Here is a 14,435-nt window from a genome sequence, read left to right on the forward strand (position 1 = left end):
TCCTCTTTCGTTCACCCAATTTTTGTTCTCTTTCGTTTAAGTTTCTTTGGGGAATGGCAAACTAGGGGGGGGGGGGAGAGGGAGGGAAGACTTTGGCAGGTTCTTTCAATTTAAGCTAGTGTGTGCCTTGCAAATATGGAAAAGGGACCGGTCTGTCTGCTGCCAACAACGTCTGAAAAGTATCCTAACTGTAGCTGGGATGTCTTGCCTAAACTAAATTCGCATCTATCATAGTCCATGACAACTATCGGATACAATAGGAGACTGAAGTAAGCTTCAGGAATCCAAAGCTCTCTTTCTTCACATCCATATCGGAAATTAGGCACTCATTTAAGTTGCTTACTCTACATGATTAAACGATATCAATACATTTACTATATAAATGATACTTACCTTCATGATTATATGCATGATTTCAAACTCAAATACAAATAATAATAGGATAATACAATTGCATAGTAATTCATACTTCCTAACACAATGCGACAATAATACCTATACACTGTATTCCATGTACATGAAGTACAGAACAGGTTCATTTTTAATTGTCATATTTCATTTTTGCTTATTTTGAGAAATTAAAGCTAAGTAATGGCAGTTTCAGCCAAAAAATATGTTGCAAAATTGGAATATCAAGCTGTAATCACCAGATTACTGCAAACTCGAGCAATCTTTTCATCATTTCAAATATTTTTTATTGATGCTCCATCCCTCAAAATCATACATTGCATATAAGTTTTCAAACCTTAATACATGATATGCGAACCATTGATCCTATGAAAAAAATAACAAATAAAAAAATTTAAAAGGAAGCTTCATATTACAAAAACCTGCTTGGTTGTGTGTTTTTCGGGTGACTTTAAGCAACGTGTTTTTTTTTTTACTTTCTATCCACTCGATTAATTCGTTACGTTGCTACAAAATCTCAAAATGTGAGGCTATATATTCATATTTTAAAATTTTAAAAGAAGAGCATCAATATAGGATTTGCATGGCGTTCCGTGTAAAAATCCTAAAACAACGCATAGCATTATTACCTTCGATGAATTGTCTATAGTTGATGCTTACTTATAGATGTTTTGTTGCTTCCATTTCCCATTGCTAACCTTTGGAGCACTGATTACGACATTTGGGAAGATTTAGTTCATATTGCACCATAAATGATGGATTTCTAAATATCACCGTTGTAAAATGTTCTATCCAAAACAGGTTGGTTGAGAAAGCTGAGGGATACAATGTTGTATTTATACAAATACTTGAATAATAATGCAGGAAGAAGATAATATTGATAATGATAACATTGCAGTTTCAGCCGGACCGAAATAAAGTACAGTTGTTTTGCGAATTGACCACGTTTCTATATAATCTCAATTTATGAATTATGCAATCAAATGAAATTCTCAATGTATGCAAACTTATTAAGGATATGAGTTTCCGTCAAAATGTTGCCGATTATATGTTTTAAAAACCTAACACTGAAGAATTTACAATCTTTAATCCAATGTGTTATGCATCTTTTTGTATTTTCTGGTGACAATGACTTGAAATTAAATTTTAATGCAACAGTTTCAATTTGTTTTACCAACTTGAGGTGAGTTTTTCAGATAACTGGAAAAACATGCTCTGATTTTCAAAATTATCGACATCTTTCAAAAAGGTACTCTAATATTCTATTTTTGTAATGATCTTTTTTGTTGAAAATTATAGCTTAAAAAGGCAAAAGTCCGTCAAAACGTCCAAAATAAGCAGTTATTTTTCACTTTGAGGTGATTTATTAACAATGATAGTCAAAAATGAACCTGTTACAGATAATTTGATTTTTTTAGCATTAAAATCTGATCTCTAAATGATGTCACTTTACACATACACAATGATCAAATTCACATTATAAATCAAACTTGTTTTTGCTTTAAACAAATACTAAAAATACACGAAACTATTACTTCATCTCTTCTGAAAAAAGCCAATCGACAAGAATACAATGTAACCTAGGTACGGATGATAATAAAACAAATATCACAAAGTCCATCTGTCTACCACTTATCATTTACCGGTACGCATTGATGAACCCCTTTAAATACAATGAACTACATATGTGTGCCTGCCTCCATGGTTGAACGGAAATTTGCAAAGGAAAAACAAACACAAATCGACCGACTGACCGACTGGCTGACTGACTGACCGACTCCCCGACTCCCTGACATACAGACTGGTATACAGACTGATAGACGACTCCCTGACTGACAAGACTGACTGACTGACCGCTGCATCACTGTCGTATTTCAATATGACTTCGTATCCATCATGCAAAATGGGTTTAATTTTTGTGTAGACTTTATAGCTGTTACCCGCTCCGAGGCCAGCATTATACTAGACCCGTGAATATGACTTCGTATCCATCATGCTAAATCGGTTTAATTTCTGTGTAGACTTCATAGCTTGTACCCGCTCTGAGACCAGCATCATACTAGACCCGTGAGTTTTGGCACATTGCCAAAGGTTATAGTTACAATAAACAGACTCTAATTCCCAGGTGAGTCACTCAAGAAAAATCCTTACTGAATAATTAGAAACAACGAGACAACATGTTTCCTCTCGAACTACTGCAAATGCATATACCAGTCTAATATTTTTTTTATTAGGGACTTTTCCGTCGTGCGATTTTGAAACCAGACAGATTTCGTGGGCGGTTGCTAAGGAGCGCCAAGGTAACAATCCATACAAACAACGATTGCACTCTTGGTGACCCATGCACATAACCCAGAGCTGCTTTTGTGTAGCTATTTTGTCATGTTGGGCCCTCTTGACGGTTTAGAAATTTTGTTGAAAAGAAAAAAAAACTGGCTGTAAGGCCAAAAAAAAGTCTCCGGTTTCTGGTATGCGCGCGCGTCGCCGTAGCCATGCGCGTCGGCAAAATGAAAAAGGTTTTTTTTTCAATGAAAGATGATGTCTCAAAACCGCCAAACTCACTGGTTTGACTGGAATCCTGCTACTGCACAATTTAACGTGTTTTTAGATGGGGTTATGATCGAGAATAAGCTTTATGTGGCCTCTCTGGACTCCCATATATTTGCACTAAGTTTAGTCGGGCACCATTTGCAGTCATCAGCCGACATTTGAAGCAAAAAAGTCAGGTAAAAAAAAAAAAAAAGCCGCGTCGCCGCACCTTTTTTTGACAAGCTCCATACCAGAAACCGGAGACTTATTTTTTTGGCCTAAAGTAGGATTATTTTTCTTTGCGCTGTAAGAAGTAAAAACCCTGGGGAACCATGAAGTGACATAAAGTACATAAATTCATGCCACTGAGAAAGGAGATCCAATTTTCTGTTACGTTATATAAGTATCAAATGAATATTCGTAGGGTTCAATGCAGTTCAACGCAATTGTAACCTAATTCACCAGGTGAATTATATTCTTCAATCTAAGCCTTTTACGAGAAATGTTCCAATTGTGACTATCGTTTAATTGGAATAGTTGGTAGACATAGACAAAGACACGGATTTATTTAAAATCTTACAGAATTTGTGTGGATTTGTTCTTGGTACACCTCAAAAATATTTAATATAGTCTGATGAATATTTACTCGAGTTATAATTACATGTATTGTGGATGAGATGTTGGTATTAATGCTGTCCAAAATATTCAATCGCTATTAGCTTTTATTTGCCATATTTTTGGGCAGTGGTGGTACCATTATCTACAATACTTGGGACAAAATAGAAAAGCATTGACAAATCGAAAAGCAGGGCCAGTTGGATCGAGGGGTTTGAGGTGTGGAGAGGGACATCATTTGATGTTAACGATATGATGTGAACGCATCAAAACCATTCATATACGTGTTTATGTAGATAGCTGCGTTTATTAAAGGCCGAACGTTAAAGTCTAAAATACATATCTCATGTACAGTACACAACGTCTCAAAAGTATCGCAACTGCAGCTGGGATGTCTTGCCTCAACTAAATCTGCATCTATCATAGTCCATGACAACTATTTGAAACAACAGAGGACTGAAGTAAGCCTCATGATTCTACAGCTCTCTTTCTTCACATCCATACCGGAAATTAGGCACACATTAAAGTTAATAACTCTACATGATACACCCAATATCAGTACATTTACTTAAATGATATCATATATTACATATTTCATATGTATAGAATCATGAAGTTATGTTATAACTTCATGATATGATACACGATTTGGAATTCAAATACAAATAGTAATCAGCTAATTAACGCTGCCCATTCATTCATATTTTCTACCATAATGTGCTAATAATACCTTTTCCACGTTGATGAAGTACAGATAATTTGATTGTGTTTAGCATTAAAAAGTAATCACTAAATGATGTTATTTTACACATACATATTTTACATGATTATATGATTTGAACATTAAAATGTAATCGCTAAAATGACATTATTTTACAAATACACATTTTACATTATACATCAATCTTGCGTAAAGCGTCTTTCTTATTCTTATTTTATTATTTCTTATTTACGGACTATTTGCCCAATTTTGAGGCATCAAGAAAAGTCGTCAAAACAAAACCCGGTGTTACAATTTCTTAATATTTCCCTTAAATTCTACTAGCAAAAAAATGAGAAAATACGGTTGTCCGCTTTTGACGTTCCATATCTAATAAAACTTAGTATGGACTTTCTGATGTGTGATTTGAAAATCAGACTTATGTTGAGGCAAAACAATGATCGATTTGTATTGACAGCCTCAATGAAAGCAAAGAATGACCGTGCCTTTGGTGACCTCTGCAGCAAACCAAGTATTACTTTTACGTAGGATTTCCAGTACAGCCAGCCTGTAGTTGGTTGTTTCACACAAACATACTTATCTTAACTGACAATGTTTACTGAAATTTGACAATATTTTACTATCGTTTTTTCTCTGGTTTCTTATGAAATGTTGGTATTAAACCTTTCAAAAACGTTTCTATACACGTCAGCCAATAATTAACAGACCGCACTCAAACAAAGCTGGGGAGTGGGTCACCAACAACTTTCTACACTCTTCGTAAGCAAATTCAATAGTTTATGACTTTTTACCCAACTTAAATTAACCAACAATAATGCAAATTCGTACCAATGATGTATCATTGTCCAACTATGTTTTACCCAACTGGTTTTTTTATCACATTGTGTAGGCCTATACTGCCTACACGGCTACCATCACAGTCACTCGTATGCACGACAACAGTATTAAACAGTTTAAATGGGCCTTATTCACAAGGAAGCCATTTTGGTCGTGTTCCTTCAGTACATTTTATAAACTGTGAATTGTTAAAGGGGATGGTGCCATTTTATTTTTTTTGTATTCTAGCCTGTCTATCATTATTTTTTTTAATGTGGCTTACGACATTAGGGCATGTTTAATCACAAATGTTGAATTATTCATTAGAGCAGAGTGGCATATATTTACAATAACTTTATGGCATTCTTTAAATGTTCTCTTCACAAGTTCGAAAAATGAAGATTTTACCTCGATTGCAATTAATAGTGCCGACTCGTGAATAAAGCTGTGGCTAACTCGACTCGTGAAATTGCAGTGGCTAACTGTACATGATTTGACTGCCCAATTTGTGGTCGGTACTAAAATGACCTAACTTTCCATACACACGATCGAAGCTTATTATTAAAACTGCCTCTTAATTTCTACTACATAACACACTGTCATGATCATAACACATGAAGTAGTAAGGAAAGTGGGGGTACGGGATCAACTGTGGCAAGCCTGAACACGTCGCTCTCGTTTCTAAAAATCCCCGATCCCAATTTTTAGAAAAAAATCTGATCAAAATCCCCCGATCCCAATTTTTAGAAAAACTGACTGACGGTCTGATCAAAATCCCCCGATCCCAATTTTTAGAAAAAATGACGTCGGGTACCAACAACTAATGTTTTAACCTAACGTATCTGTAAGGTTGAGTGATAAATGTTTAGTCAGGCTCCCGCGGGGTGCCAAGATACGATAACCGCTACAATAAAGGTGGGGCTGAGGGTGAAAGTTTTTTAATTTCTTTTTCAAAGTCTAAATCGCTTTCCCTAAGAGGAAAGGTATAACTCGGTGGATCTAGCACACCCATCTGGTGAAAGTCCTTTGGTGTTTCTTCATAATGTTTATTTACTGAGAATTCGAACTTGTAAGTTTTTCGATAAGAGATTTTTTTTCCTTTGCCAGCCGTTCGTCTACCCGTTTTTTAACTTCTTTTTCAAAGTCTAAATCGCTTTTTATTTTTTGAAGCTTTGTACTGGTCTTTGTTCTAATTTTCTGCTTAAGCTCGTTAAATTTTGAGAGCTCTCTCGTAATCAATGTAAACTCTTCGTGCGATATATCTCCGTCGTTGATGGCTTGAGACACGTATTCTTCAATCGTGTTAAGTTTGGAGTCTGCTAATATTTTAATCTGATCGTGCTTTTTTAGCTTGGTGGATAATCGCTTAGACGCGATTCTAAGCAGAATATCTATACCAAAAGCGCCTATAAACGTTCCTTCTAGCACCAATCCAACGGGGGCTGATATAACACCCAAGAGAGCGGGAATACTGACAGCCCCCACTATAGCCCCTAATCCTTCTAATCCTAGCTCTACGTAATTAATAGTGTCGATCATTCTCTTAATTTTTTTATAAGTGCGCTCTCGGTGGTCTCTCTCTTTCAAGATTAGAGATCAAATCTCTTCAATCTTTTTAAGTCTGTACACTTTTGTTTCTTCGTTACTATTTAATCGGAGTACATCTCCAGAAATATCGGGGTATAACACCTTACTATCTATACTCATGTTTTTAATATAAAACGATTTTAAAATTAAAAGATCTCCAACTCTATCATTATACTCACACCCTTGTTGTTGATGATCTGTCCTTTTTCACCTATGATTGAAAATGTCAGTTTGTCGATTATACCATTTTTAAGTTTTTTGAAATCCTCGACTCTATCAGGCTCGGGTTTGCGCGTACCAACGGGTACGATTTTTAAGATATCAGAGGGATGACCATTAAAAAAGTTTTCACTCGTACTTAATTGAGGGCAGCGAATAAACAAAAATTTTAACGGATTAACGTTGTAAGACCCCGTATACACCACTTTGGGTATCAGTCTTCCTTTGGGTAAATTGAGTAATCGAGAGACTTCTCTGTTTAAACGCAATTTGAGATTGACGTCAGTTACCACCAACGTCACCTTTTTAGATTCTCTAAATATTCGAAAACTTACCCCGGGTATATAATTTAAAATGAAATCGAACCAATCGACGTCGTACCACCCCGGTGGTATGGTGACCGAACCGGTGACTCCAGCTGGTAACGGTGCTAAAAGACTCGGAGAAATAAAATCTAAATTATCACCAGACACGACAAGACTCCCCCGTATTGTTACCCCAGCTTGTCTAATTAGTCTAACCCTAGGTTTGCTTATTATACCTTGGATATATTCTAGCGCTATCCTTTTACCTTCATTGATAAAGCCTTTTCTTTCCATTATAATTGTTATTAAAAAATTAATCGTATTGATTTGTACGTCGGATAGTGTTCCTTTATCTCTCTTTTTAATGGTTAAAGTTCCTTGTAATCCTTCTATTTGTCCTATTTCGTTTTCGATCGATTCTAAAGCAGAGTCTAGTCTATCTTCTTCGTACGCTTCTATAAGATCGTTTATAACTCTACTGAAAGTATTTTCGTCGTTAATTAAATAGTCGTAGGGGTACTCGGGTATCAACGATTCAATAAAATCTCTATCTGTTCTTACTGCTATATTTGAGTCAACCTGTTCGTATCTTCTATCATCATTAAGTCTTTCAGCGGGTCTCCCATCTATATGCGTATACCAATCAATCTCCGTAGCGCTGGAAATATTAAAATATCCGGGGTTAAACGTCACCCTTTTTACGCATACAGATTTTTGACCGTTTAGATTATCTACAACGTCTTCTAATTTAAAAGTCTGCTCATTTTGAAACAAGTGAAATGAATGCATTTATTTTAAAGTCTTTTTATATTAAAACTGAAACTAAAATAATGTTAGACAAGGCAACCGAGCTAAAGCATCAAGCAGCATCACAAGCAAAGTTTTTAAACAGCACTAAACCCAGTGAACTAGAGGTCATAGTTAATAATACCAACGGGTTTTTAACCTTGTTCCCCGACTTAACCTCAGACTATAAATTGCCTCGCATCACAACGGATGAGGATGTAGATCGTTGGAAATCACACCCCATGTCGTTTTATCAAAATCAGTTAAATTTTGCGATCTACTGCGCTACTACGGGCTGCGGTGTTGGGTTCAATCTTTTAAACGCGAGCAACCGTTACGTTTGGGCAATCTTTAACTTTCATTTATATTTTACGGTTAGAAAGATCCTGTACGACTTTGCCGCTCCTTTACCGGGAGATGACGCATTTAAAGCTCTAGACAACAGTCATAATCACAGAGCATTTACCGATACCTGTTTGTTGTTTGGTATAGATCAAATCAAGTCTTTTAAACAGACGAGAGACACAAATTCTAACGGTTTAGGTACAGCTTATTACTGGGACACGTCTTACGTACCCGTACCTGGAAACGATTATGATACAACCGACCTTAACCTCGAGTATAGTCAATATCGTAAAAATATGATGGGTGGAACTAAAATGGGGTTCGGTTTGGAAGATCCACCCAATGGCTCGGGGCGTTACAGCGATTACACCGTAGCCTTTATCGAACAAAATGAATCGGTACAAAAGGCTTGGTTAGATTTTATACCCGACACGAGTTCGTTTACCCCCGCGGGAATCATAAAAATCAACGAATCGATCAGATCTTACGTGTACGCTTTACTAGGTGCACAGGCACAAACAAAAACGAGCGTATTAACACCGGGCACCGGATTAGACGCTCAGAGACAATTTAACGTCATCGTTGAAGATATCATCAATGCAGTAGACGACATGGAAACGAGTATCAATCAATTTCAAGACTCTTTGCAGTATGCCAGAACGCCTTTAAATTTTGTAGTGAAACCGGGGTTGTATTTAATTCCATCGGATATGAACTTGAGGGTTGGAACGCACGACGGCTATAACAACAATCTTCAAATCGCTACCCAGAGTATGAAAACTGGTTTGGTGTTAGATTTAAACTCGCAACCTCAACCGGACGACTCTTTTGATGGCACCGATGCCGTCGCGCCACCTACACCAGCACCTACACCCCCAGAGCCTATGACGAACGATATAGAACCTACACCCTCACAAGCACCAACACCAGCACCAACAGTTTTAACCCAAGAACCCACGAAACTACAAACTCCCCAAGACGAAAAATTATCGTTGACGGTAGGAATGTTAGCTATCGTTGGCATGGGTATTTTGGCTTACGAGGCAACGCAATAAGTCACACTCTAATCAAGTTTTAAAAAATAAGCCTTACCAACTTTGTGCTGGTAAAGCTTATTTTTTTTAAAACTTTGATTACAACTTAAGGCTTATTTGTTTTAAACTTTGATTACAACTAGGTACACAGTACCGTCGGCGCCAGAGGCGCCTTTACTACCATCGTTTTTGCAGGTACGCAAACACCAAGGCTCCCACACCCAAAAACAAAGCCCACACGTGTTCGGCCAACCACGATACGGACTTACTCAACACGATAAATATCCAACTGAGTACGCTGCCTATGATACCCGGCAGAGCACCCAACGCGCTCACTCCAAGTTTTGTAAGAGCAGATGCAAAATTAGTGAGCTGTTTTGAAATCCACTCTTTGATACCGCCTTTTGGTGTTGGTGTTGGTGTCGGCGATGGCGCGGTTGGGGCACCCGCGCCTCTCACGCTAGCGACGATGCTACTCACTATCGTGCTGATGGCCAAACTAAAAGCGGCTAAAATACTCACTACGGTCACACCTTGTTCTCTAAACAGAGTTCTAATCTTTTCCGCCAGAGTCGTGTCGTCGCCTAATATTTTATTAATCGTTTCTTTGATTCTAGCGATCTGACTTTTGAGTCCTCGTTCGTTGGCTTTTGCGGCTTCTAATCTGGCGGATCTTTCAACGTTCAAGTCGCTCAATTTATCGTTTAACTCTCGTCGACCCTCTTCGCTGTGCGATTCGTCGAGTTCTTGTTTCGTGGCTGCAATCTCGTCATCGAGTTGAGTGAGACGTGATAAATTAAGTTCTAGGTTACCTCTTAACGTCTGAAGACTTTTGTCTAATCCCTGGAGTTCTCTGTAATTCAATCCTTCAGTTTGAGCGCCGGTGTCTTGTTCTAAATCGTCTAAAATCTCGATTACCTCATCGGTGACTCTGGGTAGTTCTGTCATGGGGATACCCTCGGGTTCTATCGATTGCAGTTGTTGACTTTTATCGTCACTGAGTGACTTACGTTCATAATGCGTAAAGCCTAATTCCTTTCTAATAAAATCTCTACCGTTTAAACCAATCTTTCTTACATTTATCTCTATAGTCCTCAAATACAAAAATTTGTTTGGGTTTCTTTGATCCGTTAACCTTACTAAGCCTTTACCAGATTTGAAAAATAAACCGTCTGTGTTGAGAATAAATTTTTCGTATCTCGGAGATATTGGTTTATTGTATATGTTATAAGTATCGTAAAACTCATCAACGCGCACATTAGTGACCATGTTTCTTCCGTGATCTAAAACGTCATCTATGTCGGTAACGTGTGTATCAGGAGTATCAAAGTCGTCATCTAGATTTGTCTCTGATACATCGTCATCATCGTCGTAATCATCTTTGTCGTGGTCATCAACGTGGTCAAAGTCAAATCCTCCCTCAGCCATTTATTTAATAATCCTATTTAAATTATGCCGTTTTCATTATACTGCCCGGTAGTATACCCTGGGCCACCAACCAATTTTGCGTGGCCAGAGCTCCACTTATAATACCCGCCAATTTACCCGCATCTTCTACGCTTAGTTTGTTTAAATCCGGCGCTTTCATTTTGAGTAGTTTATTTCCTACCATGGCGTATCCCATCGAAAGACCCGATATGACGGCTCCGTGATAAATCGTATTAGCTATTCCGTTGGTGTCAAAGTTACTCATCGTTTTTAAAGGGAAAATACAACATTTGCAAACATCAAAAAATAAAACTACCAAATCATTTTGAAATACCTTGCTGGACTGTTAGTGAATGACAGTGTAAAACATCCTGTAAAATCATGGCACCTGGTATACTGTCATTTTCAAGAAAAGTGGTATTTTTGTATCAATTTCCAACGCTGATCGGCCGACCAGCGTTGGAAAAAACTGGCTTTTTTTTCAAATACTGGCCCCAGTTGACCATCGCACTTGTTTGCAATCGATTACACACCTATGAACGGGTACAAGCCAGCTAGACTGGTTCCCTGACCTTACAATTCCCCAATGTATGTAAACTGCTCTGTTTCTTCCTAAATGGAGTCAGGGAACCAGAATACAGGAAAATGATTGTTTTTCTTGGTTTTTATAGCATTTTCGTACCCAAAACCTCAAAAAAGTCAGTGTAACTATATTTGCTAAATATTTCCAACCCCCCAATTCCATCCATTTCTGAAAATTACAGCAAAAGCAAATGATGTATATTCCCTTTAATATAATATTTTTAAAATTGTTGTTTTTATTCCATGTCTAGCGTTTTTGAGGCGCTTGCTGTTATATCAGCCCCCGTTGGATTGGTGCTAGAAGGAACGTTTATAGACGCTTTTAGTGAATAGGGTTGCGTTACTACCGGCGCAGTTGCCTTACTTTTTAATACCAGCAACCCAACTCCTATTATCGACGCTATAGCACCCCACATAGCCCAAGAGTTGTAGTCTGGTGAGCTCGTAGCTTCGTCCGATGCCACCATTTTTGCTAATTTTAATTTCATCTGTCTATTGTGCTCGGCTAAATCTTTACCCTGCTGTATTCGTTTAGGATTTTTAGTCTTGGTCACTCTCGTTACCGGTGGTGATGACGTTGTTTTTATCGGTTGGGACGTCTCTGTCTCTGCTGGTTGAACCGCTGGCGTTGCTGTCGCTGCTTTCTGATCTTCCATTTATTATATTAGGTTTGTTAAATTTCAAATGTTTTGTTGTGATTATCGTAGCAACTAGGGGTGATATAAAAGTTCCGTACTTGTAACAAACGTCGCTCAACATACCAGCCATACTCGCGCTTATAATAGGATCAGAACTCAAGTCGTTGGTGAGTTCTTCTTCAGAATCTATAGTGACGTTATATCCTAAGACTTGTACAGGTGTAACAACGGATAACACTCGCGAAAATATACTCAAAGTATATTTACCAACAGTTTGAACAATTTCATTTCCAAATTTAGTTTTGTACAGATGATACAGCTTTTCAAGTTCTTTACTGTCAAGAGCTTCGATATGTTTAACGGTGTATTCCTTTCCCAAGTACTTTTTAGAGTTTCCGGCTGCTACGACACCGCACAAACGATCTTTATGTTCTGCGTTGTGATCTTGCTCGTTCGTTAAAGCAAGTTTTAGGTCCTCCATTTAATTAAAAACGAATTTAAGTTTGTTGTAGCTTTTGCAACTTTGTTACAAAAGCGAAGGTATTCGTAGGTGTAAAACGATAAATTAATCGATATGATGATAATAGCCAAAAACTGCAAATACTCGAATATTGCTATCATTTACTATAAAGCTAGTTATAAAGCTAGTTGTAAACAACTCAGTAGTTAGCTGTAAACACCTAAGTAGTTAGCTGTAAACACCTCAGTAGTTAGTTGTAAAGACCTCAGTAGTTAGTTGTAAACACCTCAGTAGTTAGTTGTAAACACCTCAGTAGTTAGTTGTAAACACCTCAGTAGTTTGCTATTATTTTTGCTGATTTTTTTGTAACAAAATCGCCAATTAAAAAAATGAGAAATTTTTATTATTATATATGTAATAAATGGAAAAAATTACAATATTAAACGTTTGTGTTCAGTGCCATTAATCCTGCAAGCTTGAACAATTCGGTATGAAATCAAACGGTGAAACTTATAAGACGTGTAATATGTGTAGGGATAAAATAAAACAAAAATATTACTCAAAATCAAACGTTTGTAAGTTTTGTAAAAGTGACGATCTAAGCATCAAACCAAACGGTGAAAAATACAAAACCTGCGCTGAGTGTAGAAGTAAAATTAAACAACGACAATGTCCACATAATCGTCAACGCTACTTATGTAAAGATTGCGGTGGTTCTGGTATCTGTAAACACGGTCGTCAACGCTACTTATGTAAAGATTGCGGTGGTTCTGGTATCTGTTCACATAATCGACAACGCTACTTATATAAAGATTGCGGTGGTTCTGGTATCTGTAAACACGGTCGTCAACGCTACTTATGTAAAGATTGTGTCGGTTCTAGTATCTGTAAACACGGTCGTCAACGCTGCTTATGTAAAGACTGCGGTGGTTCTGGTATCTGTTCACATAATCGGCAACGCAACATATGTAAAGATTGTGTCGGTTCTAGTGTATGTTGCCACAACCGCATCAAAGGGCAATGTCGAGAATGTAAGAGTGATGATGGTAAGGCTGTAGACTTTACTATTTCGAGATGGATCAGGAGTTGCCGAAAAAAGGATAAAGAGAAAAATAGATTTAATCCAGAACTTTTCATCGATACCGATTTTTTAAGAGGTCTTACAGAAGACTACAAACATTGTTATTACGATGATTGCCGAGTAGTTTTGGAGACGATATGGCAACGATAGAACGCTTAGATAACTCAATTGGGCACGCTAAAAGTAATTGCGTGTTGGCTTGTAAAAGTTGTAACGTTAAAAGAAAATCAGACAAAAACTAACAATTTTTTAACTCTCAACGCAAAAAGCTCTTTATAACAAGATAATATTTTATGAAAAAAATGATTAAAAAAAATATTTTTTTATGAAAATATGAATATTGATATAAATACAAAAATAGAAGTAGCAGAATTGGATGTTGAAAATGCTAAAAATGCATCGGAATTAAAAGAAGCAAAATATAATTTAAAAGTATTATATGACTTAACAAATACTAATTGCACTGATTGCACTGGTTGCACTGATTGTACTGATTGCTTTTATTGTGAAGATTGCACTAATTGCTTTGTTGGAAGAGATTTAGTTGATTGCGATATTTGTAATGGTTGTGATGATTGTTCTGAATGTCTATTTTGCTTTAATTGTAAAAATTGCGACGATTGCTTAGATTGTAAAAATTGCGATGATTGTGTTGAATGTGATCAATGTAAAGATTGCACCAGTTGCGTCGATGGCTATAGATATCAAGGTGAAAGTAATATAGTTGATGAAAGAAGACAACGTATATTAGATGAATTATCTGAAGCATTTACAAGAAGAATAAATGAAGAACCTGAAGAAGACGTACAAGCTGACAAAATATACGAACTTAACGAATTTAAAAAACAACTAAAAAGAGCTAGGGCAGCCGGAAAAAGACA

Source organism: Patiria miniata, unplaced genomic scaffold, assembly GCF_015706575.1.
Source record: "Patiria miniata isolate m_02_andy unplaced genomic scaffold, ASM1570657v1 HiC_scaffold_1, whole genome shotgun sequence".
NCBI lineage: Eukaryota > Metazoa > Echinodermata > Asteroidea > Valvatida > Asterinidae > Patiria > Patiria miniata.